The following is a 27559-nucleotide window of genomic DNA, read 5'->3' as shown; positions in this document are numbered from 1 at the left end:
GAATTCCTGTCCATGCCCCTCAATTTCAGAAGTATTTCCATTCTCCATCTGCATGATGCCACCAAATTTAAGTTTTTGTGTTAGACATGTGAGCCTCTCTTTATGGTGGGAAATGATCACCAATACCAGGTAAAATAATTAGATTAGAATAAAATGGAAAACAACTAGCTCTGTTACCAAAAAAAAAAAACAGCATCTTTATAAATTTTATGTAGCATTTCCATGTGGTCAAGATTTGTTCATTTAAAAAAGACACTGGGATTGGAAATCAAATAAATGTTGCATATTGTCCCATTCAGAGCTTTCATAAAGACCATATTGTATGCTGGAAATAGCATCACACTCGGTGTATTTATTTGATTATCATAATCATATTGTCACCTTGAAATCCTAGCTTACCTTACTGTGAAGTATAAATTACTAATAAAGAGTCATTTCATAAAACAACCCAAATAATTCAAAATTATGCCATTAATGTAGCAGAGAATGCTTGACTCTTTCAAAAGATCATATTGTATATGTCCACATCTGATTCCATTTACCATTCATTTGATCTGATGCCATAGCTCTGTGACAGCATGCAGGACCATGTCAACCTCACCTAAAGTAGATGGTCTTTCCTAGATAAAGACAAAAGTAAAGAACCATTATTGTAACCCATCGATGTGCACTGAATGTTTTTTATTAGTGTTTACGGGTCACAAAAATGCGTTTAAATTGTTATTAAATAATTTTAAGCTTTTGAAAAGGACTTGAGCTGCCAGGACAATTGTTTGGTTTTTGAAGATGGCGAGCCAAAGTTATGGAGGTAGTGAAGGGTCATGAAGGCTTAGTCTTTGTCCATGTTGGTCTCACGACCCATTCAAAATGTCAAATTCAAGTTTTGATCACATTAAAATTTATTAGCTGAGAATGATAATTCTGTAGGCCCTTCTTGCAATCTAAGAAAAACCCTAGATATCTCTTATTCTACCCAGTAATTACCAGTTGCTAAGTTGGGTTGTATGCATGTAAAAATAAAAAGACTGAATTTGGGTGAGGCTAAATATAGAAGCCCAAATCCAGATTCTATTGTATTAGAATTCCACATGACTCAACCAATTCCCATAGGTTGACAAGCAGTCTAATTTTAAATCTAGAGGACTTTATAACAGTAAAAAAGAAAGAAAAAATCCTAATTAGGTAAGGCACATGCCTGTCATTCTTCACTTTTGGTAGTTATCAGTAAAAAGTCATTTACATTTTGAACTCAACATTTTCAGAGTTTCCAATTTTGTTCCAAGCCCCATTTGTCTTCCAAGAAATGAATTAATTATCTTAGATGGGGTACAATCACTAAACCCCTGTGGTCACTGAGCTGGAATTTCAGTAAGCCAAGCTTTAGCTACAGTGACAGGATTTAACTGTCACTCACACTGACCAAATCTCAAAGGCATGGTAAATGATAGAACCTCATTTAATTACCACTTATTCTTCATGAGAGTAGAAATTATTATAAATTATGCAGATAAGTAATTCATCTGGGGGAATATGCCAAAAAAAACCTGTCTATGATATTAAATAATGTTGACTCAAGGCTTCATGAAAATTAAAATTGTAAAGCAAGAGGATGAAGTTTGCCCTAATACTTAATAAATGAAGTCTCCCTTCTTGTTTGAATATTTGTAGTCCTACCTATTCTTTGGTCATTGTTCAACTGTGCAGTACAAAGAGATGCTAAAAACTTCATTAAAATGTATTTCAAACGAGTTCATTAGGATTTATTCAGTGCTTACTATGCACACAGCCTTTCTACTTCACAGGGCCATTTGGTGTCATTGGACAAAGTTGTATTCCCAGTCCATTTTTTTAAAAATAGTGAAAATAGTAAATGAGAGTCATTCCCTTATTCCAATACAACTCTCCTAAATTCTTGAAACTTCAGGTTTCCAAACTCTTAAGAATTTCTTTTTTTTTTTTTTTGTCTTATTAAAATCTGAAGTTCCAGCTTGTGCTGATGAACAAGATGATAGTCTCTTCTAAAGTTGTACAAGTGGAAATTGATAAGGTTGACACTATGACACAGAGCAAGATATGGGACAAACAAGCTTTGATAAGGAGTAACAGAGGTTTATGAGAGGGAGGGGGGTTTAAATGAATTACTATAATTAGAGAGTACAGAGCCACCACCAGAAGAAGCAAGGGGGAGCACTGGGATCCTAAAGAGCTAGGAGACTCCTTCAAGAAAAAGAGAAGGGAAAAAAATGATGACAATAATGACTAGTACTACAGTCCTGTGTTGTTTAATGATAGGGATACATTCTGAGGAATGAATCTTATGGGACCATTGCTATATATGTGGTCCACCCTTGATGAAAACATTGTTATACACCAAATGACTATACTACCATTTTTGAATGCATAATGTCCCTGGGAACACACTAAGCACTTTACATACATTAGCTCACTAAATCCTCATAATAATAACCATTCTGTACTGCTCCTCAGGTTTTGGCTGAAAAAAACTGAGCCTTGGAGAAGTTGAGAGACTTTCCCAAGGACACATAAAGCTAGAAAGTGGTAGAGCCATGAAATGAACCTAGAGCTACATTCTAGTCCCTCACAAAAATAGATTTCACAAATCTGAGGGTTGAGACTGCTTGCATCATGACAGTACAGGTGTGCGGAGTTAGTCTCCATTCAGTAAATAGCAGCTCAATGGACAGAGACAAAACCCTAGGACTAATCCCTAAGTGACCCTTTCTTACCATTTATTCTCAGCCTCCAGTCCATCTTGTCAGTTCAACACACAAAGTATATCCTAAATCTGACATCCATTCTCCAGTTTCACTGCTTTGTCCTGACTCCAAGAAGCCATCATCTCTTACTTAGACTACTGCAATAGTCTCTAGATGGTCTCCTTGCTTTCATTCTTGACCTCTTACTCATTCTTCACTTGACAGCCAGAGTGACCATTTTGTAAAGTACATCTGATTATGACACTACCCCATTTGGAAATTTCCAATAGCTTTTATCACTGTTAGAATAAAATCCAGTATCCTTTCCATAGCCTACCAGATCCTTCAGCATCTATTCTATCTACCTCTTCAAATTCATCTGCAATAACTTCTTTTTTTTTTTTTTTTTTTGAGACAGGGTCTTGTTCTGTCACCCAGGATGCAGTGCAATGGCATGATTATGGCTTGACTCACTGAGGACTCAACCTCCTGGGTTCAGGTGATCCCCTCACTTCAGGCTCCCAAGTAGCGGGGACTACAGGCACATAACACCATGCCCAGATAATTTTTTTTTGTATTTTTTTTTTAAAAAGATGGGCTTCATCATGTTGCACAGGTTGATCTCGAATTCTTGAGCTCAAGGAATCCGTCCACCTTGGCCTTCCAAAGGGCTGGAATTACAGGTGTGAACCACTGTGCCCAGCCCATCTGCAGTGGCTCTTATCCCGTCACTCTTTCATTTGATTAAATTGGACCTTCTCTTCCTTGAACAAGCCAAAAATTCCTCCATACTGGGGCCATTGCTCTGCCCCCTGCTGGGAGTGCTTTTCATTCAGGTCTTCTCAAGATAGTTTCTGCTTTTTTACCCAGGTTCCACTTAAAACATCTTTTCTTCCGTGAATCCTTCTTTGAAACGTTAATTACAGTGGCCCATCCACCTAGGCACCCTGTTTTCGTTCTTCATAGCACTTGTCACTATCTGATAGTCTACTATCTATTATTTACTTATTATCTGCCTCTCCCTATCTCAAATATAATTTCTAACTGTCTTTTTCCTTCATTTCCCAGCATTCTGAACATGACCTGGAGCATATGAGTTTACTCACAAAATATTGATGATTGTATGACTGAATGAATAAATGATTGCACAAAGATAAATTATATGGAACTTAACCTGTGGCTTCTGTGGCTAGTACAACATGAAGTCAGCATCAGTAAGCAAAACCCAGGAGGTGCTGAAATCTCTGGGTGCTGGGAAACACCGATGAGTAGGGCTCAGGGAGTCAAAGGAGAGCTGGTATTTGAGCTAAGTCTTAAAAAGGGTGGCAAGCAGACACGAAGGTGAGGGCAATCAAAGCAGGGTACAGTGTGGGCCAAGGCAGAGAGGTGGAGACATTCAGGGCAGGTGTGCTCCCCTACACGAACGAAATATCAAATTGGCAGAGATAAGCAAAGAATAGAAAAGGGTTGACACATCAGCTTCCCACTCTGCAGCCTTCAAGGCGGTGGGAGAGTTTTTGCAACTGACACTAGAGTTAAGAGATTCTTAATTGTACCTTTTTTATTTTTAAGCTCAGCTGCTGCAGGGCTTAGCCTACTTCTACTCTGCCTCCATTATGAAGTTCTCACACAGCTCAAATTTGATTACTTTTGTCTGACTCATACTCTGAGAACACAGCTACAATAGTACTTGGTGGGGGGTGGAAAGGAGTAGGGGTCAGGAGGTTAGGCCCTTAACTCACCTTGCAACTTCAGGCCTGTAATCAAAGTGCTTGGGAAGGCATTTTTCTTCCTTTCTTCCTCCTTCTCCTCCTCATCCTCCTCCTTCTTCCACTCCTTCTTCTTCCTCTCTTTTTTTTGAGACAGGTTCCTTCTCTGTTGCCCAGTAGCATGATCAGAGCTCACTGCAGCAGCCTTAACCTCCTGGCTATTTTTGTTTGTTTTTACAGACAAGCTCTCACTATGTCGTCCAGGCTCAAATCAAACTCCTGGCCTCAAGCCGTCCTCCTGCCTTGGCCTCCCAAAGTACTGGGATTACAGGTATAAGCCACCATGCCTGGCCAATTTTCAATTATTTTACAGCTCAGTTTACCCACCTGGTAAGATATAACCACAACACTACATTTTTAGAATTCTGTGGTTTGACCCAGAGAATTGGTTGTCAGTCATTGAGTCCTCAAGCAATACATTCAATTGTCCAGTCACGCAGTGTTTGTCTGTTTAATGTCCCAAAAACTGGGTGTTTTAAAAGCAACAGGATGCAGCTATAAAAAAGAATGAGATTATGTCTTTTGCAGATACATGGATGAAGCTGGAGGTTATTATCCTTAGCAAACTAATGCAGAAACAGAAAACCAAATACCACATGTTCTCACTTAAAAGCGGGAGCTAAATTATAAGAACTTAAGAACACAAAGAAGGAAACAACAGACATTGGAGTCTAACTGAGGAGGAAGGGTGGAAGGAGGGAGAGGAGCAAAAAAGATAACCATTGGGTACTAGGATTAATATCTGGGTGATGAAATAATCTGTACAACAAACTCCCATGACCCAAGTTTACCTATATAACAAACCTTCACATGAACCCCCAAAGGTAAATTAAAATTAAAAAAAAAATCACAAGAATTTATTTTATCAGTTCTGTAGGTCAGAAGTCTGAAATCAAGCTGTTGATAGGGACACAATTCTTTCAAAGGCTGTAAAGGGGAAGAATTTTTCCATGCCTTTTCCGGCTTTTGATAGCCCCAGCCATTCCTTGGCTTTTGGTAGGCAGCATGACTCCAATCTCTGCCTTTGTCTTCATAGGACTTTTTCTCTGTCTGTTTCTCTTTTGATAAAAATTCCAGTCATAGGATTTAGAACCCTCCCTAAGTCCAGGATGATTTCATCTTAAGATCTGTGTTTAATTAAATCTGCAAAGGTCCTGTTTCCAAATAATCTCACAGTCATAGGTACTGGAGTTTAGGACTTGAACATATATCTCTTGGCGGGGCGGAGCAGGGGGTGCTGAATGCAACTCACTATAGTGAGCTATACAGAATAAAGGGAGTTCAGGCTCTGAGTCAAAAAGCCTTGACTCAAAATCCACTTTCACCACTTCCTCAATGTTGACATTAAACAAATGAACAGTGTACTAAAGGTAATCATCCAGGATTGTCCAAAGGATTAAATGAGAACATATATGGCACCCTAGCATATGACTGGCACACAGCCAGTGATATGGCTTGGATATGTGTCCCCACCCAAATCTCATCTTGGATTGTAATCCCCATGTGTCAAGATAGGGACCTAGTGGGGGGTGATTAATTGTAGGGGCAGTTTCCCTCATGCTGTTATCACTCTTGTGAGTTCTCACACAATCTGATGGTTTTAAAGTGTGTGGCTTCCAGTATTGCTATAATACCAAAATCATAAAAGGACATTACAGAAAAAATAAAACTACAGACCAATATCCCTGATGAATATCCTCAACAAAGTACTAGCTAACTAAATCCAACAGCATGGCAAAAAGATAATACACCCTGTTCAAGTGGGTTTTGTACCAGAAAATGCAGGGACAACTTACCATACACAAGTCAATAAACATGATAAATAGAATTAAAAATTCTGTTTAAACATAAATAAAATTAAAAGCAAAAGTCAGAGATCATCTCAATAGATGCAGAAAAAGCATTTGACAAAATCTAGCAACACTTTATGATTAAAACCCTCAGCAAATTGGCATAGAAGAGATATACCTCAATGTAATAAAAGGCAACTATGACAAACCCACAGCCAACATAATACTGAATGAGAAAAAGTTAAAAGCATTCCCCCTGAGAACAGGAACAAGACAAGGTCAGTCACTTTCACCACTTCTATTCAACATAATACTAGAAGTCACAGCCAGAGCAATCAGACAAAAGAAAAAAATAAAGGGCATCCAAATTGGTAAGGAGATTGCTGTTTGCTGATGATATGATCATATACCAAAAAAACTCTAACGATTTGTCTAAAAAGCTCCTAGAATTGATAAATAAACTCAGAAAAGTTTCAGGACACAAAATTAATGTACACAAATCAGTAGCTCTACTATACCCCAGCAGTTCTGAAAATCAAATCAAGAACTCAGCCCGTTTTATAATAGATACAAAAATAAAATAAAATACTTAGCATTATACCTAACCAAGCAGGTGAAAGACCACTACAAGGAAAACTACAAAACACTGCTGGAAGAAATCACAGATGACACAAGCAAATAGAAACACATCCTATGCTCGTGGATGGATAGAATCAATATTGTGAAAATTACCATATCACCAGAAGCAATCTACCAATTAATGCAATTCCCATCAAAATACCACCATCATTCTTCATGGAACTTGAGAAAACAATCCTAAAAGTCATATGGAACCAAAAAAGAGCCCACATAGTCAAAGCACAAATAAGCAAAAGGAACAAATCTGGAGGCATCATATTACCTGACTTAAAACTATACTATAAGGCCATCATTCCCAAAACAGAATGGCAATGGTATAAAAAGAGGCACACAGACCAATGCAACAGAATGGTGAACCCAGAAATGAAGCCAAATACTTACATCCAACTGATCTTCAACAAAGAAAACAAAAACAAAGTGGAGAAAGGACACCCTGTTCAAGAAATGGTGCCTAGATAATTGGCAAGCTGCATGTAGAAGGATGAATCCTCATCTCTCGCCTTATACAAAATCAACTCAAGATGGATCAAGGACTTAAATCTAAGACTTGAAACCATAAAAATTCTAGAAGATAACATTGAAAAAACCCTCCTAGACATTGGTTTAGGCAAAGATTTCATGACCAAGAATACAAAAGCAAACGCAACAAAAACAAAGATACATAGATGACACTTAATTAAACTAAAAGCTTCTGCACAGGGAAAGAAACAATCAGCAGAGTGAACTGACATCCCACAGAGTGGGAGAAAATCTTCACAATCTATACATCCAACAAAGGACTGATATTCAGAATCTACAAGGGACTCAAACAAATTAACAAGAAAAAAAACTCATCAAAAACCTGGGCTAAGAACATGAATAGACAGTTCTCAAAAGAAGACATATGAATGGCCAAGAAACATGAAAACATGCTCAACATCACTAATGATCAGTTCTCAAAAGAAGATATATGAATGGCCAAGAAACATGAAAACATGCTCAACATCACTAATGATCAGGGAAATGCAAATCAAAACCACAATATAATATCACCTTACTCCTGCAAGAATGGACATAATAAAAAATTTTTTTAAATAGATGTTGGTGGGGATATGGTGAAAAGGGAACATTTCCACACAATTCACTGCTGATGAAATGTAAACAAGTACTAACACTATGGAAAACAGTGTGAGGATTCCTTAAAAAAAAACTAAAAGTAGAACTACCATTCGATCCAGCAAGTAGATACTAGGTATCTACTCAGAGGAAGAGAAGTCATTCTACAAAAAAGGTACTTGGACATGCATGTTTATAGCAGCACAATTCACAATTGCAAAAACATGGAACCAGCATGAATGCCCATCAATCAATGAGTGGATAAGGAAATTTTGTTATATATGTGTATATCATAGAATACTACATAGCCAAAAAAAAAAAAAAAAGAAGAATGAAATAATGGCATTTGCAGTGACCTGGGTGGAACTGGAGACCATTATTCTAAGTGAAGTAACTCAGGAATGGAGAATCAAATGTCATATGTTCTCACTCACAAATGGGAGATAAGCTATAAGCATGCAAAGGCATAAGAATGATACAATTGACTTTGGGGACTCAGGTGAAAGGGAGGAAGGGGGTGAAGGGTAAAAGACTACAAAATGGGTATAGTGTATATTGCTTGGGTAATGGGTGCACCAAAATCTCAGAAATCACCACTAAAGATGTTATTCATGTAACCAAATACCATTTGTTCCCTAAAAACCTATGGAAATAAAAAATAAAGATAAAAATAAACTTTAAAAACCTTTAGTTATAAAATAAATTATTAAAAATTTTTAAAGAATAAATTTCCATTTTAGAGATATTCAAATTCAATATATAGCAGATATATGCTTGTATTTTACACCTAACACTGGAAAGATGCACAACGAAACAAAACTAGTTTCACTGGTAATCAGTAGTTTGGTTATTTTGGGGGAGAGGCATGTGGGGAGAGTGAGGTTCTGTGAGTTAGGAGTGAAAAGAAAACTCACTTTTCTCCTTATGCCTTTTTGTGCTGTTTGATTCTTTTGCTGTACAAACATTACCTACTCAAAATAAACAAGACATAAAATAGGCCAGGCATGGTGACTCATGCCTGTAATCCCAGCACTTTGGGAGGCCGAGGTGGGCGGATCACAAGGTCAAGAGATCGAGACCATTCTGGCCAACATGGTGAAACCCCATCTCTACTGAAAAATTACAAAAATTAGCTGGGCATGGTGGTGCACGCCTGTAGTCCCAGCTACTTGGGAGGCTGAGGCAGGAGAATTGCTTGAATCTGGGAGGCAGAGGTTGTAGTGAGCTGAGATCACGCCACTGCACTCCAGCCTGGCAACAGAGTGAGACTCTGTCTCAAAAAAAAAGAAAAAAGATGTAAAATAAAATAAAGGTTAAACAAACAGACCAAAAAGGCACATAGTTTTCTTTACTCTCTTGCCCTCTGCCACCACGTAAGCTGTGCCTTGTTTCCATTTTGCCTTCTGCCATGAGTGTAAGTTTCCTGAGGCCTCCCCAGCCATAATAAACTGTGAGCCAATTAAACCTATTTTCTTTATAAATTACCCAGTCTCAGGTAGTATTTTTTTTTCTTATTTTTTTATTGCATTTTAGGTTTTGGGGTACATGTGCAGAGCATGCAATACAGTTGCATAGGTACACACATGGCAGTGTGTTCTGTTTGCTTTCACCCCTTCACCCGCATTTGGCGTTTCTCCCCAGGCTATCCCTCCCCACCTCCCCCTCCCACTGGCCCTCCCCTTTTCCCCCCAATAGACCCCAGTGTTTAGTACTCTCCTCTCTGTGTCCATGTGTTCTCATTTTTCATCACCTGCCTATGAGTGAGAATATGTGGTGTTTCATTTTCTGTTCTTGTTTGCTGAGAATGATGTTCTCCAGATTCATCCATGTCCCTACAAACGACACGAACTCATCATTTCTGATTGCTGCATAATATTCCATAGTGTATGTGTGCCACATTTTCCCAATCCAGTCTATCAGCAATGGGCATTTGGGTTGATTCCAGGTCTTTGCTATTGTAAACAGTGCTGCAATAAACATTTGTGTGCATGTGTCCTTATAGTAGAATGATTTATAGTCCTTTGGGTATATACCCAGTAATGGGATTGCTGGGTCAAATGGAATTTCTATTTCTAAAGCCTTGAGGAATCGCCACACTGTCTTCCACAATGGTTGGACTAATTTACACAAAATCTGGAGACAACAGATGCTGGAGAGGATGTGGAGAAAAAGGAACACTTTTACACTGTAGGTAGTATTCTTTACAGCAGTGTGAAAACAGACTAATACAAAAATTGGTACTGGGAGAGTGGGGCACTTCCACAAAGATACCTGAAAATGTGGAAGTGACTTTGGAACTTGGTAACAAGTAAAGGTTGGAACAGGTTAGAGGGCCTAGAAGAAGACAGAAAGATGAGGGAAAGTTTGTAACTTGCTAGAGACTGATTGAATGATTTTGACCAAAATGGGAATAGTGATATGGACAGTGAAGTCCAGGCTGAATTGGTGTCAGATGGAGATGAGGAACTTGTTAAGAATGGAGTAAAGGCACAAGTCCTATGCTTTAGCAAAGATCCTGATGGCATTTTACCCCCTGCCCTAGAGATCTGTGAAACTTTGAACTGGAGGGAGATGATTTAGGGTATGTGGCGGAAGAAACTTCTAAGCAGCAGAGCATTTAAGATGTCAATTGGCTTTTTCTAAAAGTGTATGCTCATGTGTGAAGAAAGAAATGATCTGAAACAGAACTTATGTTTAAAAGGGAAGCATAGCATAAAAGTTTGAAAAATTTGCAATAGAAATGAAAAATGCATTTTGTGGGGAGAAATTCAAGCCAGCTGCAGAAATTTGCATAAGAAATGAGGAGCCAAATGTTAATTGTCAAGACAATTGGGAAAATGTCTCTAGGTCATGTCAGAGATGTTTACAGCAGCCCTTCCCCTCACAGGCCAAGAGGTCTAGGATGAAAAATGGTTTTGAGGGCTGGGCCCAGGCCCTTGCTGCTGTTCTGTGAAGCTTTGAGACATGGTGTCCTTTGTACCAGCTGCTCCAGCCCCAGCCATAGCTAGAAGGAGCCAAGGTACAGTTTGGGCCATTGCTTCAGTGGGGGCAAGCCCCAAACCTTGGTGGCTTACACAGGGTGTTACACTTGCAAGTGTACAGAAGGCAAGAATTGAGGTTTGGGAACTTCCACCTAGATTTCAGATAATGTATAAAAAGGCCTGGATGTCCAGGCAGAGGGTTTGCTGTAGGGGCAGAGCCCTCATGGAGAACCTCTTCTACAGCAGTACAGAGGGATAATGTGGGGTTGGAGCCCCCACACAGAGTTCCCACGGGGGCACTGACTATTGGAGTTGTGAGAAGAGAGCCACTGTCCTCCAGATCTCAGAGGTTGATGATCTACCTCTGAGTACAATGGTGGATCCACCAATAGTTTGCACTATGCACCTGGAAAAGCTGCAGGCACTCAATACCAGCCCGTAAAAGCAGCCACAGGGGCTATACTCTGCAAAGCCACACTGGGGAAACTGCTCAAGGCTGTGGGAGAACACCTCTTGCATCAGTGTGCCCTGAATGTGAAATAGGGAGTCAAAGGAGATTTTGAAGCGTTAAGATTTAATGGCTTCCCTAGTGGGTTTCAGACGTGCAGAGGGCCTGTAACTCCCTTTTTTGGCCAACTTCTCCCTTTTGGAATGGGAGCATTTACTCAGTACCTGTACCCCCATTGTATCTTGGAAGTAACTAATTTGCTTTTTATTTTACAGACTCATAGGTGGAAGGGAATTGCCTTGTCTCAGACGAGGCTTTGGACTTGAACTTTTGGATGAATGCTGGAATGAGCTAAGACTTTAGGGGACTGTTGGAAAGGCATGATTGTGTTTTGAAATGTGAGAACAATATGAAGCCAGGGGCAGAATGATATGGTTTGGCTCTGTGTCCCCACTCAAATCTCATCTTGAATTGTAATCCCCATGTGTAAAGGGAGGGACCTAGTGAGAGGTGATTTTATCACTGGGGTGGTGTCCCCCATGCTGTTCTCATAATAGTGAGTGAGTTCTCAAGATATCTGATGGTTTAAAAATGGCAGCTTTCCCTATGTGCTCTATCTCTCTCCTGCAACCCTGTAAGATGTGCCTTGCTTCCCTGTCACCTTCTGTCATGATTTTAAGTTTCCTGGGTCCTCCTCAGCCATTCAGAACTATGAGTCAATTAGAACTCTTTTCTTTATAAATAACCCAGTCTCAGGTAGTTCTTTATAACAGTGTGTAAACAGATTAATACAGCTAGTGTTTAATAAATGTTATGCTTATTATAACTATTGTTCTCTTTAGTAACATATTTCCAATGACTGAATTGTCTGTCCATCAAGAAAACAAATTTGTGTCCATACCAAACCACTACAAAGCAGAGAGGAGGTGTCTAACTGGAAAATTAAAACCTAAAAAAATGTACCATAGAAAACATGGCTTTGGGGCCAGTCCTATTGCTCACATCTGTAATTCTAGTGTTTGGGAGGCCATGGCAGGTGGATTGCTTGAGGCCAGAGGCCAGGAGTTTAAGGCTGCAATGAGTGACGATCATACTACTGCACTTCAGGCTAGGTAACACAGAGACAGAACAAGACTCTCTTTCTAAGAGAGACAGAGAGAGAGAGAAACATGGGCCTTAAGTACCCAGACACTACTGACTCTCTGCATTGATTGTGTTATCTAGATAAATGTTCTGTTGCCATCTTAATGACATCTAAATAGATAAAGGCTGAATTTAAGGTTTATTCAATATGTTTTATTTTCTAATGGGCAATTTCTGGTTCAATCCATACTCTTGGAAAGACAGCTAATACAGTAGATTTCTTGGTGTAAGAAGCCTATTACACTTAAAAGAATTATTTTTACTTATTGAAATCTTGACAATAGAAACAAGATGCAATTTGCAGAGATTTTTGCCCTTAAGTTTCCATGGCTTAGGTACCTCAAAGAATGCATACTCTAACTGTAATGGCCTGAGGCTTTCCACTCTGCTGAAACACTGCAGTCTCTTTCTAAGATGCATGACCTGGATTTTGCTTGGCTTTTGAGCTTCATTATTCATGCATTCATTTCACAAATATTCTGAAGCAACAAAGATCACCTACTATGTGCCACACATTATTTTAGATACTAAGTGCACTTCCAGTAATTCGTCCAGTTTATACTAAATATAGGATTTTTTTAGTTCTGGCACAGGATCCCAAGGAGCCTGACCTTGGCCCCTTTATGATATTAAAGAGCTTATGAACTCTCAGGATACAGGTAATATATGACAGAAATGATCCGCCTCTTTCTGCAAAAGTACATGCTTACAATATTGCATTAAGAGTGGGTTGGGATTGCTGAGAGTGGAACGGAGGAAGTTGTTGTTGTGAAGCTTCTCAGTTCTCTCTGATGTTTCAGATTTGATCTATATCACTGTCTATATTGTATACCCTAAGATTCTGTCTTAATTTTGTCTCATGACTAGATCTAGGTTAGAACAAGGCCAAGGTTAGAACTAGGTCGTGGTACTATTCTATCACCTTCATTTGACTGAGACTTTCATAATGATGGCTGCAACTGTGTCTGTCATTGTATGTTTGCCTGCTGGAATACACAGAAAAGGGCAAGAAATATATATCAGAAGAAGAGGGGAAGGAAGGAAAGAAGGGAGGGAGGGAGGGAGGGAAAGAGGAAGGAAGGAAGGAAGGAAGGAAGGAAGGAAGGAAGGAAGGAAGGAAGGAAGGAAGGAAGGAGGGAGGAAAGAAGGGAAGAAAGGAGGGAGAGAAGGATGAATGAATCATAGTGCATCAGATACTTGTGACTGAACTATGATACTAGTTCAAGTGCAACTTACTAACTCTCTGTCATGCTGATATTATCTTTATCTTACAGCTCATACTTAGTGGGGTTTTAGATAAATCTCTGCCAGCTACAGCTTACCATGTTCTAACCATACTAGGACTTGTATATTCAACCTTTCAGCCTGACTTCAACTAACTGCCTCCTCTCTCTGTTTCCCAGTTCAAACTCCCAAGAGATTTAAAAAAAAATCATGTTGCCCACCCCTACTTTTTTTTTTTTTTAGAAATACGGTCTTGTTCTGTCACCCAGGGTGGAGTGCAGTGGCACAAGCGTACCTCATTGTAGCCTCAAACTCCTGGGCTTGAGAGATCCTCTCACCTCAGCTTCCCTAGTAGCTGCAACTACAGGTGTGTTCCACCACCCCTGGCTGCTTGCGTTGTTGTTGTCATTGTAGAGACAGAGTCTAATTTTTTTTTCTTTTTTTTTTGCCCAGGCTAGTCTTGAATCCTGACTTCAAGTAATCCTCCTGTCTTGACCTCCCAAAGTGCTCAGGTTACAAGCATGAGCCACCACACATGGCTTAGATGTATTTGTCTTTTAAAAACATATTGGCCAGTGTTTTCTCATGCTTATGTGAATATGTCTATAGCCAATACAGTAATGAGCTGTTGGTGCTAAAAAATTGGTATGCCATCGGCAAGAGGGAGGAAAGCAGGAGGATCACTTGAGGCCAGGAGTTTCAGGATGTAGTAAGCTATGGTTGTGCCACCGCACACTGCACTTCAGCCTGGGTGATAGAGTGAGACCCTGTCTCCACCAAAAACAAAACAAAACAAAACAACCTGAGACCAAAATCATCTTATTAGAATGACAGGGAAGTGAATAAAAAACAACATCCATATAGCTTAGAAGACCAAGCCTGACTCATTTCAGGAAAACTGTCTCAGTGGGAGCGTCTATAAAATCCCCCGTTCCTCCACTCTCCACTCTGCATTATCTCCATGTCAGTGAATTGTTTTTGCACAATAAAAGCATTCATATAGAACATATTTCCAGATGTAAATATGCTCGCTCCCATTTGAAGAGACATTATTTGCTTCATTATTTCACAGAGTGCAATTTGCACCATTCTCCCTGTTGCTCCACGCCAGTGGAAAGAAGCAGGCATGAACTAAATTGTCATTTTTCCAAAAGATCACTGTCCTGTGCTAGAGCAATTAAAAACCTTTGTGTGCTGGGCCAAAATTGGGGGCGGTGGGGGAATGGGTTCTTTGTAATCTTTTGACATCAGAATATATGTTTCAGTGGAGAATATCTGATAATTAAGGGATCAACAAAATTGAAATGATGCAATGACTATGTTCCTCTTTTGGTAATACTAGAGTCAGTGTTCAGCACACCACTGCATCTAATTCTCCAACTGTCTCTTAAGCTGACAAATGATATTCCATTTATTTTAAATCAATCAAATGTCCTTAGAGGATTTCACCAGAAACCCAAATATAATTACATAAACACACAGGCTTCCTATGTGTGTTTTGCCAATGGAAAAATATATTTTCTGTGTAACGCAGAAAGAGTCAAGGTTTATAAAATGCATTTTAATGTCTTAAGAACAACATTATATCTAGAATTGGGCACATATACCTTACCCCCCCCAAAAAAAAAAGAATAAAAAGTAAATACAGAAGACGTGATTAGGTCCTTACTGTGGTTGAAATTACCCCAAAGTAGCCACTCTTCATGTAAATGAAGTTTACTCTGTTTCATAGTCTTCATTTTAATAATATATTTATTCAAATCCTAGAAAATTGCTAACTTCATCAGCACTAGGCAACACAAGGGCCTGAGGGTATGAGCTGGTCTTTTATTTATGCATTAGATTTCTATAACATCTCTTTTCCAAAGAGCCCCAGGCACTGTAGAGAATGTTTAACTGATGTTAGACCAAGGATTCATGGAAATGAGAAGTGGAACTTTGTCTAAGAAGATGTGACAGAATAAAGAAAACCAGGAGACAGAGTAAAAGGAAATGGAGAAGCTTCTGTCAGGGAGAAGACATATGTCCTTATTTAATAAATAAAGCTCCCTCCCATTCCACCTGTGTCTGATGCGACTACATTTTTGTTGTTGCTGTTTTCCATAATCCACATCATTCGGAAAGTGCTGAAAGTGATACAGGATGATGGGTAAAAGGCAGTGGAGTTTATATTTATCAGATTTATTGTTTGGTTAGCTTGAAGTGCTACCGTGGCAGGCTTTCCACTCTTGCCTGGCCAAGGACAGGCAGGAGAGATCTGGAGGACAAGTTCTTCAGACAGGACTCCTTCTATGGCCATCTCTACAAAACACACTGAATAAGTGGATCCTTCCAGCATCATGTCAATTTTAACACCAAGAGTAAAGAGAAAGTACGAATGAATTATAATGAGATCATGGGCAATATGGGACATTTTGGAAATTTTATTTTGTAAGAAAAACAGGGGGTCGAATAGTTTATACATTTTACTCCTTTGTTTATATTAAACATTATTATGTATTAAATCAATAATAATCACTAGCTTTAAAACTTAAACACTGACTTTCCAACAAATTACTTGTAAATAGTTAAGGGTAGTGTTGATGGAGGGGAATTAGAAGGGATGAATCCTGGAGTTTTTACTTTAACTCTGAGAGTGTGATGCTGAACAAGGAACAAGTGGGAGTTATACTTGATCCCAAATGAATGCTTCTTTCAGAACTGCATTGAGGAACCACAGAAAGACAATATTTTCTCTTGGTTCAGCATTTTAGAGTCAATTCCATTTAGGACAATTTACTGTTTGTTGGACAACAGTGTTGTGCTTGAAGCTAAAATATATTTCCAGCCTCCTGTTGCCTAAAATCCCATGAGTGGTGTTATATAGAAACTTGAGGATGTCATACCATAATATTTTTTTCTTACTTTTTGTTGTATTTTCTTTGTTTCTTTTTCTTTCTCTCTCTTTCCCTCCCTCTCTTTCTCTCTTTCTTCGTATTTCTCTCTCTCTCTTTCCTTCCTTCCCTTCTTCCTTCCTTGCTTCCTTTCTTTCTTCCCTTTCTTCCTTCCTCTCTTTCTTTCTTGCTTGCTAGTTTGTATTGCTCTGTCACCCAGACTGAAGTGCAGTCATGCAGTCATAGTTTACTGAAGCCTCAATGTTCTGGGCTTAAGTGATCTTCCCACCTTAGCCTCCCAAGTAGCTGTGTCTGACTAATTTTATTTTTATTTTTTGAAGAGATGGCTTCTTGCTTTGTTGCTTAGACTGGTCTCAAACTTCTGGCTTTAAGTGATCCTACCACCACTTTAAAATACACACACACACACACACACACACACACACACATATATTCAAATCGGCTCTTTTAACAGAAGATTTTGTGAAACCAGTGAAATACAATTTTTTGCATTCCATAATCATTTGAAGAAAGTGGTTAAAAAAACTATAAAGCGTGACAAATTTGTATTCCTATTCTTTTAAAAAACAATTTTATCTTTAGTGACTGTCTGGCAAAAACTCTTACTTTAACATCAATAAATGAATTCCAGTTGAGGAGACTTAATTAGTAATGGTTTATTTATTATCATTGAACACACACCTTTCCAATTCATTATCTGCAAACGTATTGATCCAACAAAATAAATGTTTAAGCATATTGATGGCAAATAAAACACCAAAATAAAAGTCAACTGAAACAAAAGTACAAAACTTTAGCTCTTGCATTTAAAAAGAACTTTAAATAGAGTCTTTATAATCAAAAGAATCAATTAGAAAGCTGACCTAAGTTGAAGGTGACAGTTACATTACTTAAACTCAGGCATTTAGGCTTTCTGTCCAGGAGTTTAAATCTTGAATAAGTGACAAAACAGCAGAAGGAACGGTTGGTGGTGACTCAGGCCAGGAAAGGTTCTGTGACAGACTATCCCTGCTTTGCAATGAGGCATCCTGAGTTCTGGTTCTCTGGAATTGCCTTAGAGCAAGCTTGTCCAACCCACAGCCTGCATGCCACATGTGGCCCACCCAGGACAGCTCTGAATGTGACCCAACATAAATTCATAAACTTCCTTAAAACATTATAAAAATTTTTTGTGATACATATTTTTTAGCTCATCAGCTACCATTAGTGTTAGTGTCTTTTATGTATAGCCCAAGACAATTCTTCTTCCAAAATTGCCCAGAGAAGCCAAAAGTTTGGACACCCCTGTCTTAGAGCGTCCTCAAGCCCCAGATCAGTTCTCTAATCTTGTGGAGTTTTCATGAACCTTTGGTGGCCCTGAAATCCATCTCCTTCTTTCAGACATCTCATTATTTGGAAGCCATTTAAACCTTTATTGAGATCCATTAGATTCATTAGAAGCCAAATATTGAGATGACTAAATGAAGGGATCCTCTTTTATTTGTGGGCTTTCCTCTTGTGTTTTGGAATGAATGTTTTTTTACCTGGGGTTGGATGAATCAGGAGAAAAATGGGGGGCTTATGTCTTTAATGACAAGTGTTATTCTGGAGAACGGTCATTGAAAGAAATAAGAAAACTTTAGGATGTCACCCAACAGCCATTCTCCTTGTTTGGAATTGCTGGTACACCTGTCTCTTGCAGTCCATCCTGCTTTCAGGACACTGATGCAAATGATTGTTGTTTAAAGAGATCAAAACTTACTGCTCAAAGCCATTTATTCAGAAAAGCCCAAATCCAGGTTATGGTGGATAGTTTGAAAACTAGGGAATGGACCTTTCTAATTTTGCCATCAAATTCTCAAGAAAGAGAGAAGTGTCAAAATGGTAGGCCTGAAATGTAAGTATGACGCTGTGTTTCTTGACAGTTAAAATGGTGTCATTTTACACTCTTGTTATGTCTGAAAAAAACATAATGTCAAATTACATAAGAAATATTTAATTCTGGTAAGATAGCTGGTGTGTCTCTGAGGTATTTAAGGACATTTTGCACATTTGTCTTTAAAAAGCAATAGCGGGCTGACTAGAAGCAGTGGCGACCAGAGGCTCCCATTGAAAAGAACCACAATAGTGTGTGAATTCTTCATCGGCAATGGAGGTACCCATGTTCTCTCATCAGAACTGACTAGGCAGCTGGCGTGACTCAGGGAGAAGAAGGAAGAGCAGTGTGGTGTAGCGGCCCACCTGAAAGCCACACAGGGAAGGAGAACCCCTATCCCCCAGCCAAGGGAGGTGGTGAGTGAGCGTGCTATCTAGCTGCAGAAATTGCTTTTTCCATGGAACTGTGCAACCCACAAATTGGAAGATCCCACTCGTGAACTCACACCGCTGGGACCTAGGGTCCCAACCCAGAGCCACACAGATTCTCAACAGCCTCTCAGCTAGAATATGCTTAAGCCTTCCAAGTTCCCTAGGGGAGGGGTGACCAGCATAGCTGGGACTGCCTGTTGTCTAAGTCCTTTGAGCTCCTTGGGGGAGGGGCAGCAGCCAACACTGGGACTAATAGCTGCCTAACACACTAAGCTCCATGGGCGGGCAAAGGGCAGCAGCCATCTCTATAGCACTAGGCTCTGCTTTTCTCCTGCTGGAACCAGGGAGGCTGGACGGCTTGGTCTCAAGAAGTGCCCCCAACAGCCCAACACACCAGCTGTGGCCACTGACTATGGCCAGAGTGCCTCTTTAGGCCTCACCATGACCCATCCTTCCTCAGTGGGCAGGGCCTCCCTGCAGGAACTCCAGCAACTCCAGACAGGGTATCAAGGACAGATCTCTGATCTCCCTGGGCCTGAACTCCCCAGGAGAGGGAAGACCACAAGCTCTCTGGACCAGCAGACTTAGCCTTTCCTCCTGCTAGTTCTGAAGAATCCAGGCAGCCCAGACAAGTGGGTTTCTCCCCGGCAAAGCACACCCCCTTCACCAAGGGAGAGTCAAAGTGCTTCATTAAATGGGTCCTGCTCCCCATGCCACCCACCTGAGTGAGACCCTCTAACAGAGGTCGTCAGACACCCTATACAGGAGGGATCCTACACATCAGGTTGGTGCCCCTTGAGGTCAGAGATTTCAGAGGAAGGAGCAGACATCCATCTTTGCTGTTCTCCAGCCTCCTTGAATGACATATCCAGGCACAGGAACAAACCAGATGAATAGGGCCTGAAGTGAACCCCAGCAAACCACAGCAGCCCTACAGAAGAGGGAACTGACCATTGAAAGGGAAACAAACAAAAAGCAATATCAATAGTACCAACGACAAAAAAAGTCCCCAAAAATTCCCACCCAAGGGTCAGCAGCCTCAAAGATCAAAAACAGACACACTCTTGAAGATGAGAAAGAATCAACAAAAAAAATGCTGAAAACCAAAAAGGCCAGAATGCCTCTTTTTCAAATGATCACAACACCTCTCTAGCAAGGGTGCAGAACTGGATAGAGGATGAGATGGATGAACTGACAGAAGTTGGCTTCAGAAGGTGGGTAATAACAAATTCTGCTGAGCTAAAGGAGCATGTTCTAAACCAATGCAAAAAAAAGCTAAGAACCTTGATAAAAGGTTAAAGGAGCTGCTAACTAGAATAACCAGTTTAGTGAGAAACATAAAGGAGCTGATGGAGCCAGAAAATATAGCACAAGAACTTTGTGAAGCATACACAAGTATCAATAGTCGAATCAACCAAATAGAAGAAAGGATATCAGAGTTTGAAGACCTGGCTGAAGAAAGGCATGCAGACAAGGTTGGGGAAAAAAAGAATAAAAAGGAATGAACAAAGCCTTTGAGAAATAAGGGACTATGTAAAGAGACCGAACCTGTGATTGATTGGAATACCTGAAGGAGATGGAGAGAATGGAAACAAGCTGGAAAACACACTTCAGGATATTATCAAAAAGAACTTCCCCAACTTAGCAAGACAGGCCAACATTCAAATTCAGGAAATACAGAGAATGCCATTAAGATACTCTACGAGAAGATCAACCCCAAGACACAAAATAATTCCTTCCAAAACTATTCCATTCAACTCTTCCCTAACTCATTTTATGAGGCCAGAATCATCCTGATAGCAAAACATGACAGAGATACAACGAAAAAAGAAAACTTCAGCCAATATCCCCATGAACATTGATGCAAAAATTTTCAATAAAATACTGGCAAACTAAATTCAGCAGCACATCAAAAAGCTTCTCCACCATGATCAAGTTGGCTTCATCCCTGGAATACAAGGCTGGTTCACATACATAAATCCATAAACGTAATCCATCACATAAACAGAAACAAAGACAAAAACCATGATTATCTCAATAGATCAAGAAAAAGCCTTCAATAAAATTCAACATCCCTTCATGTTAAAAACTCTCAACAAACTAGGTATTGATGAAACATATCTCAAAATAATAAAAGCTACTTACAGCCAATATCATATTGAAGGGCCAAAAGCTGGAAGGATTCCTTTGAAAACTGGCACAAGACAGGGATGCCCTCTCTCTCACCACTCCTATTTGACATAGTATTGGACATTCTGGCCAGGGCACACAGGCAAGAGAAAGAAATAAAGGGTATTTAAATAGGAAGAGAGGAATTGTCTCTGCAGACGACTTGATTGTATATTTGGAAAACCCTATCATCACAGCCTAAAAACTCCTTAAACTGATAAGCAACTTCAGCAAAGTCTCAGCATACAAAATCATTGTGCAAAAATCACAAGCATTCCTATACACCAAGCAGAGAGCCAAATCATGAATGAGATCCCACTCACAATTGCTACAAGGAGAATAAAATACCTAGGACTACAGCTAAAAAGTGATGTAAAGGACCTCTTCAAGGAGAACCACAAAGTGCTGCTCAAGGAAATAAAAAAGGACACAAACAAATGGAAAAAAATTCCATCCTCATCGATAGGAAGAATCAGTATAATGAAAATGGCCATACTGCCCAAAGTAATTTATGGATTCAATGCTATTCTCATCAAACTACCATTGACATTCCCCACAGAAACTAGAAGAAAACTACTTTAAATTTCATGTGGAACCAAAGAAGAGCCTGTATAGCCAAGACTATCCTAAGGAAAAAAAAAAGCTGGAGGCATCACACTACCTGACTTCAAACTACACTACAAGGCTGCAATAACCAAAACAGCACAATACTGGCACCACAACAGACGTGTAGACCAATGGAACAGAACAGAGATCCCAGAAATAACACCACATATCTACAACCATCTGATCTTTGACAAACCTGATAAAAACAAACAATGGGGAAAGAATTTCCTATTCAACAAATGTTGCTGGGAAAACTGGCTAGCCATATGCAGAAAACTGAAACTGGGCCCCTTCCTTACACCTTACATAAAAATTAACTCAAGATGGATTAAAGACTTAAATGTAAGACCCAAAACCATAAAAACCCTAGAAGAAAACCTAGGCAATACCATTCAGAACATACAGATGGGAAAAGATTTCATGACAAAAATCCCAAAAGCAATTGCAACAAAAGCCAAAATAGACAAATTGGATCTAATTAAAAAGCTTCTGCACAGCAAAAGAAACTATCATCAGAACAAACATGGAACCTACAGAATGGGAGAAAATTTTTATAAACTATCCACCTGACAAAGATCTAATATCCAGACTCTACAAGGAACTTAAACAAATGTACAAGAAAGAAACAACTCCATCAAAAAGCAGACAATGGATATGAACAGACACTTCTCAAAAGAAAACACTTACGTGGCCAAGAAACATATGAGAAAAAGCTCAGCACCACTGATCATTAGAGAAACGCAAATCAAAATCACAATGACTGCCATCTCATGCCAGTCAGAATAGTGATTATTAAAAAATCAAGAAACAATAGATGCTGACAAGGCTGTGGAGAAATAGGAACTCTTTTACCCTGTTGGCAGCAATGTAAATTAGTTCAACCATTATGGAAGACAGTGTGGCAATTCCTCAAGGATCTAGAACCAGAAGTACCATTTGACCCAGCAATCCCATTCCTGGGTATATACCCAAACAAATATAAATCATTCTACTATAAAGACACATGCACACACATGTTTATTGCAGCACTATTTATGATAGCAAAGACATGGAACCAATTCAAATGCCCATCAATGATAGACCGCCCATCAAGGATAAAGAAAATGTGGTACATATACATCATAGAATATTATGCAGCCATAAAAAGGAAGGAGATCATTTCCCTTGCTGGGACACAGTTGAAGCTGGAAGCCATTATCCTCAGCAAAGTAACACAGAAACAGAAACCAAACACTGCATATTCTCACTCATAAGTGGGAACTGAACAACAAAAACACCATGGACACCAAGGAGGGGAACAACACACGCTAGAGCCTGTTAGGGGTGGGGATTAGGGGAGGGAACCTAGACAATGGGTCAATAGGTGCAGCAAACCACCATGGCACATGTATATCTATGAAACAAACCTGCATGTTCTGCACATGTATTCCGAAGCTTGAAGTAAAATTAAATAAAAATCAAAAGCAATCCTGAGAGTATTTTCAGATTGTGCAGCAATACAACTGTTTGAACAGGTAATGAATTCTATTTTCAATTTTGATGGCTTTTATTTTTTCTAGTGATTTTCTTTTTAATTTGCTGAGGGCTTGTTTTATTCTTACCTAGAATTATTTCTAGACTTTCTAAACTTTTTGGAGCAGAATCAAATTCAAAGGCAAACAGCATTTCATATTCCTGGATCGTTCTTCATTGCCTCTTACCTGCAACAGATCTCAATAAAAGCTTAATTAGCCATTAACAAGCCAACATGTTAAGATTTCTAATTAATGGTGGCTTGCCTATCAAGTTAATGTCCTTGCAAATTATCTCCTTCTAGAGATTATTATAATTTACGGAAGCAAATCCATTATTTATTATGTAGGGGCTTAGTAGAATCTAATTTTAAACATAATGCAGGGGTGTCCCTTGCCATGAGATATTGTGCTTCCAAAGTAAGTGTGTAAGATGAAAAATGTGCATAGTCAAAATTAGCCCCTTGACAAGTCCTTAAATGACACTGCATTAGAGACTGACACACCGAAGTCCGTTAGTCCTGCACTTTTCCAGATGACCCTTTCTTCAATTGAGTACCAGATCCTTAGCAGTTAGGGGCATGGCAAATTAAAAATAATGACTTTTAAACACTAGAATTACATTATGCATGGCAAGGGGCCCACACTATGAAATAAACATGGAAACAGCAGATACCCGTCATATCTCCTGGTCACCCTCAGACAGGCACTCTGATGGAACACGGTCTGAATTTCCTGCAGTATTTAAATTGCTCACTCTCTCTATTGTCTTCCTCCTACCCACCCCATTTTTCTCTCTCTTTGCCAAACATATGCAGATAAATTTAAGTAAGTTAAAACAGCATATGATGTGACTGCATTATCTTTTTAAGCAATAATAATATTGATAGTCTGATAACTTCATTCTAGCTTTCAGTTATTTCCATATTTTTATATTTGCATTGTTTCTTGAATTGAAAAAATATTCATACCCTAATTTCAAATCCCCTGGCAAGACCCTCTATGTCAAAGTTTCCAAAGAATCCAAAACACTTTATTTGAAATCGATAGGGATAGACATGCAGTGAATTGTTCAATATCTGAGATCTGGTGAATACTCACCCAGGGTTCATCTAGCAAATTCTTTTTGAGACTGGTAAGTCATCTGCATCTGGAAATGTTTCCTTCACCTTTTCATCCTTTTGTTTACAAGATCTACAAGATACTGGCGTTGTGTGGGTTCTCAGAAAATCCTTGTTGAATGGAAAGGAGGAAAGCGAGAAAGTGAGAGAAAGAAGCAGGGATGAAAGGAGAAAGAGCATGAGGGAGAAAAGGAAGGGAGAGAAAGAAAGGAGGGAAGGAATGGACAAGGGAGGACAGGAGAGAGGAGGGGGGAGAGAGGGAGGGAGGGAGGGAATGGAGCTGATAGACACAAAAGCATGAGTTTGGCTGGTTCAATGCACTTGGAACTCTAAGACCTTGAGCAAGTTACATTTCTGGTTTGATCATCAGTTTCCTCAGCTCAGTGTAGACCCAGGAATAAAATTTCTGCCACGTAATTCAATAAAAAGAAGCTGTATCGGCGAAGTACTTATCACTGGGCAAAATTTGGCATTCTGACTGTTTTGAATCATCACATATATCTGCACTATTCTTAAAAAGTAAATATATAAATGTTTATGTCTGGAGACTAAAGAGTTGGCTAGTAAGTAGTCACGTTGTGAACAGTCTGCCCACAAGGACCATCACAAAGCAGGCAAAATCTTTTGAAAGGCCTTCAGCAGATGCTGTTCTCACAGGCAAAAGCAAATACCAGGAAACAATGATAAAACAAAGATCTGAGGCCTGTTAAATTATGACTTAAAAGGCTGCCTCTTTCTCTTGTGTGCCAGGCATTTACTACCTACAGTAGGCAACCTCATGTCATCTCAGTTAGGAAAATGTTTCTATTCTCATTTTTCAGATAAGGAAATGGAGTTCAGAGAAGTCAAGTAACTTGCCTAAGGTCACACAGGTCTCGAGCACCGGGGGCCTGGATTCAATCTCACCTCTACTGACTTAGCACATCCAGACTTTTTTTTTTATGCTACCCTCATGCTCATTATTGTCGTCAGCTGATTCACTCTACAGGAAGTGTCCAAAATCATCAGAAGTAAACTGTCTATTGGTGTGTGAAGAAATTAGCAAAATGCACTCAGTATAGATGTAAGTGCTGAAAGAGAGGCATCCACATGGACAAAGGGCATTCACTACCAGAACATTCCTCGGGGACTTTTCCACATTATATGATTTGAAGCCCTGGCAGGTAATAGCAAAGAACACTATACAAATGGGGTCTTTGAATATATATTACGTGCCAGGCACTGTTTTGAGCACTTTTAGAGGTGCTTAGAAGTGACTAATTTTATCTGTACAGTAGCAGCTCCTTGGGACACGTACTAAGCCCCAGTGAAATTTAATATAATCTGTAAGTAAGAGCTGGAGTTGCTATTGGAACAAATGCAGTCTGGCTCCAATGACTGCTCTAAACAGCTACACGTGTTGGTCTGACGTTTGTTTTTCCCATTCTGGGCTGGCCTTAATGGACCTGTAGGGAGATGGAAAGCACAATATGGGCAGTGAAGCTTAGAGCTGAGCCAGGACTTCCTGAGTTTGCTGATAAGGGATCAGAAAAACTGGAACCTGCCCTCCTTTCCATCGCTAAGCCTTAATTTCTTCATTGTAAGGTATGGCTGATGATGCCCAAGTAAATAGCTTCCATGAGGATGATCTTGCATATGAATAACTCAGTTAAAAAAATGGTGGCATGTGCCTATAATCCCAAGTACCTGGGAGGCTGAGGCAGGAGAGTTGCTTGAACCCTGCAGGCAGAGGTTGCAGTAAGCTGAGATTGTGCCACTGCATTCCAGCCTGGATGACGCAGCAAGACTCTGTCTCAAAAAAATAAAAAACGAAAGATAAAACCAAACCAAACAAAACAAAAACCCTCAAAATCAAATGGCTAAAGCATAAGTGCCTGAATCAGACTTCCTGAGTTTGAATCCTGACACAATTTAGTAGCTATGTGACCTTGCATACAGTACTTAACCTTTCTATGCCTGTTTCTTAATGTGCAATATGAAGATAATAGTATCTACCGCACAGGGCCGTTGATAGCATTATACACTTGGTGGCTGTGGAATAGGAGGAAGCACATAGTAATATGGACTACCATCACCATCCCATGCACTATGAAGGATGTATACATTGAAAAATGGAGTCCCATCATTATTTCATAGGTAAGCCAAACTTAGATTTGCAGTGTAGGCAGCCCCTATTGCTACCTCATGATGTGTAGCTTTTTCCAAAAGTACCCGAAGATGACAGAATTGAAAGAACATAGGAGAAAGACGGTATATGAAGATCTTTCAAAGCTAGGTCTTTCATCTGCTCTCTGCTTTGTTGCCTTACGGAAATTAATTTCAAATGTATGCTCTCCCCATTGGTGTTGGCAGTCATGAAAGCCAAGTCTATGTCTTGTCTGGCTTATGTTAAAATGTTTGCTGTGTCCCCCTTGATGATACAGTGAAGTGATGGCAGCCTCTGGGTTCCCCCAACACACTGAGTTATTAGGAACTCATGTGTAGTGTGAGAGCAGCATGACATCACAAGGAAAGAGGGAGAAAAACAAAACGGAATTTCCAAATAAAGTAACAACAATGTTTTCCTCTTTATTTCAAAATAGCATCCCAAATTAGTTCAGCAATTATCTTCTTCCCCACTGGCCATCAATATGGTTTAAGTAAACTGACATTACTTATCACTTCCTCCCTGATTGAGAGGTCGTAATAGACCCAGGGCTAATCAATGAGCATTTTTTATTCCATGGTGACAAAGATTGGTTCAGGAATGGGCACTTGAGCACAGTCAGGCCAACGAGTATCAACACTGGGTCTTTTGTTGATGTCATTAGCAAAGAGAGCTGTTCATTTCTACTGAAGCCATTGGCTGTGTGGAGTAGAAATCTGGAATGTTTGGCAGTCATCACGCCACCATTTTAGAAGCAACCTCATTAAAAATGAAACCAAGAGGGAAGTGAAGCTTAGTGACAGAGGACATGAGATGACATCATTTGAACCCCTATGTCAAACTATACCTGAGCCAGATCCACCTCTAGACTTCTCAGTCACAGGCTTTGTCACAGGATTATTAGATCCTTTGTTCCTCTCTGTCTCTTCTCTGCCTCTGTGCTCCTTTCTCACTCTCTTTTTCTCCCTCTCTTGGTTCAAGCACTCGATGATTCTTGAGTCATAGTGCTGTGTGATTTCA

The sequence above is a fragment of the Callithrix jacchus genome, chromosome 15 (assembly GCF_049354715.1).
Source record: "Callithrix jacchus isolate 240 chromosome 15, calJac240_pri, whole genome shotgun sequence".
Classification (NCBI taxonomy): domain Eukaryota; kingdom Metazoa; phylum Chordata; class Mammalia; order Primates; family Cebidae; genus Callithrix; species Callithrix jacchus.
Note: the sequence above shows the minus strand (reverse complement) of the source record.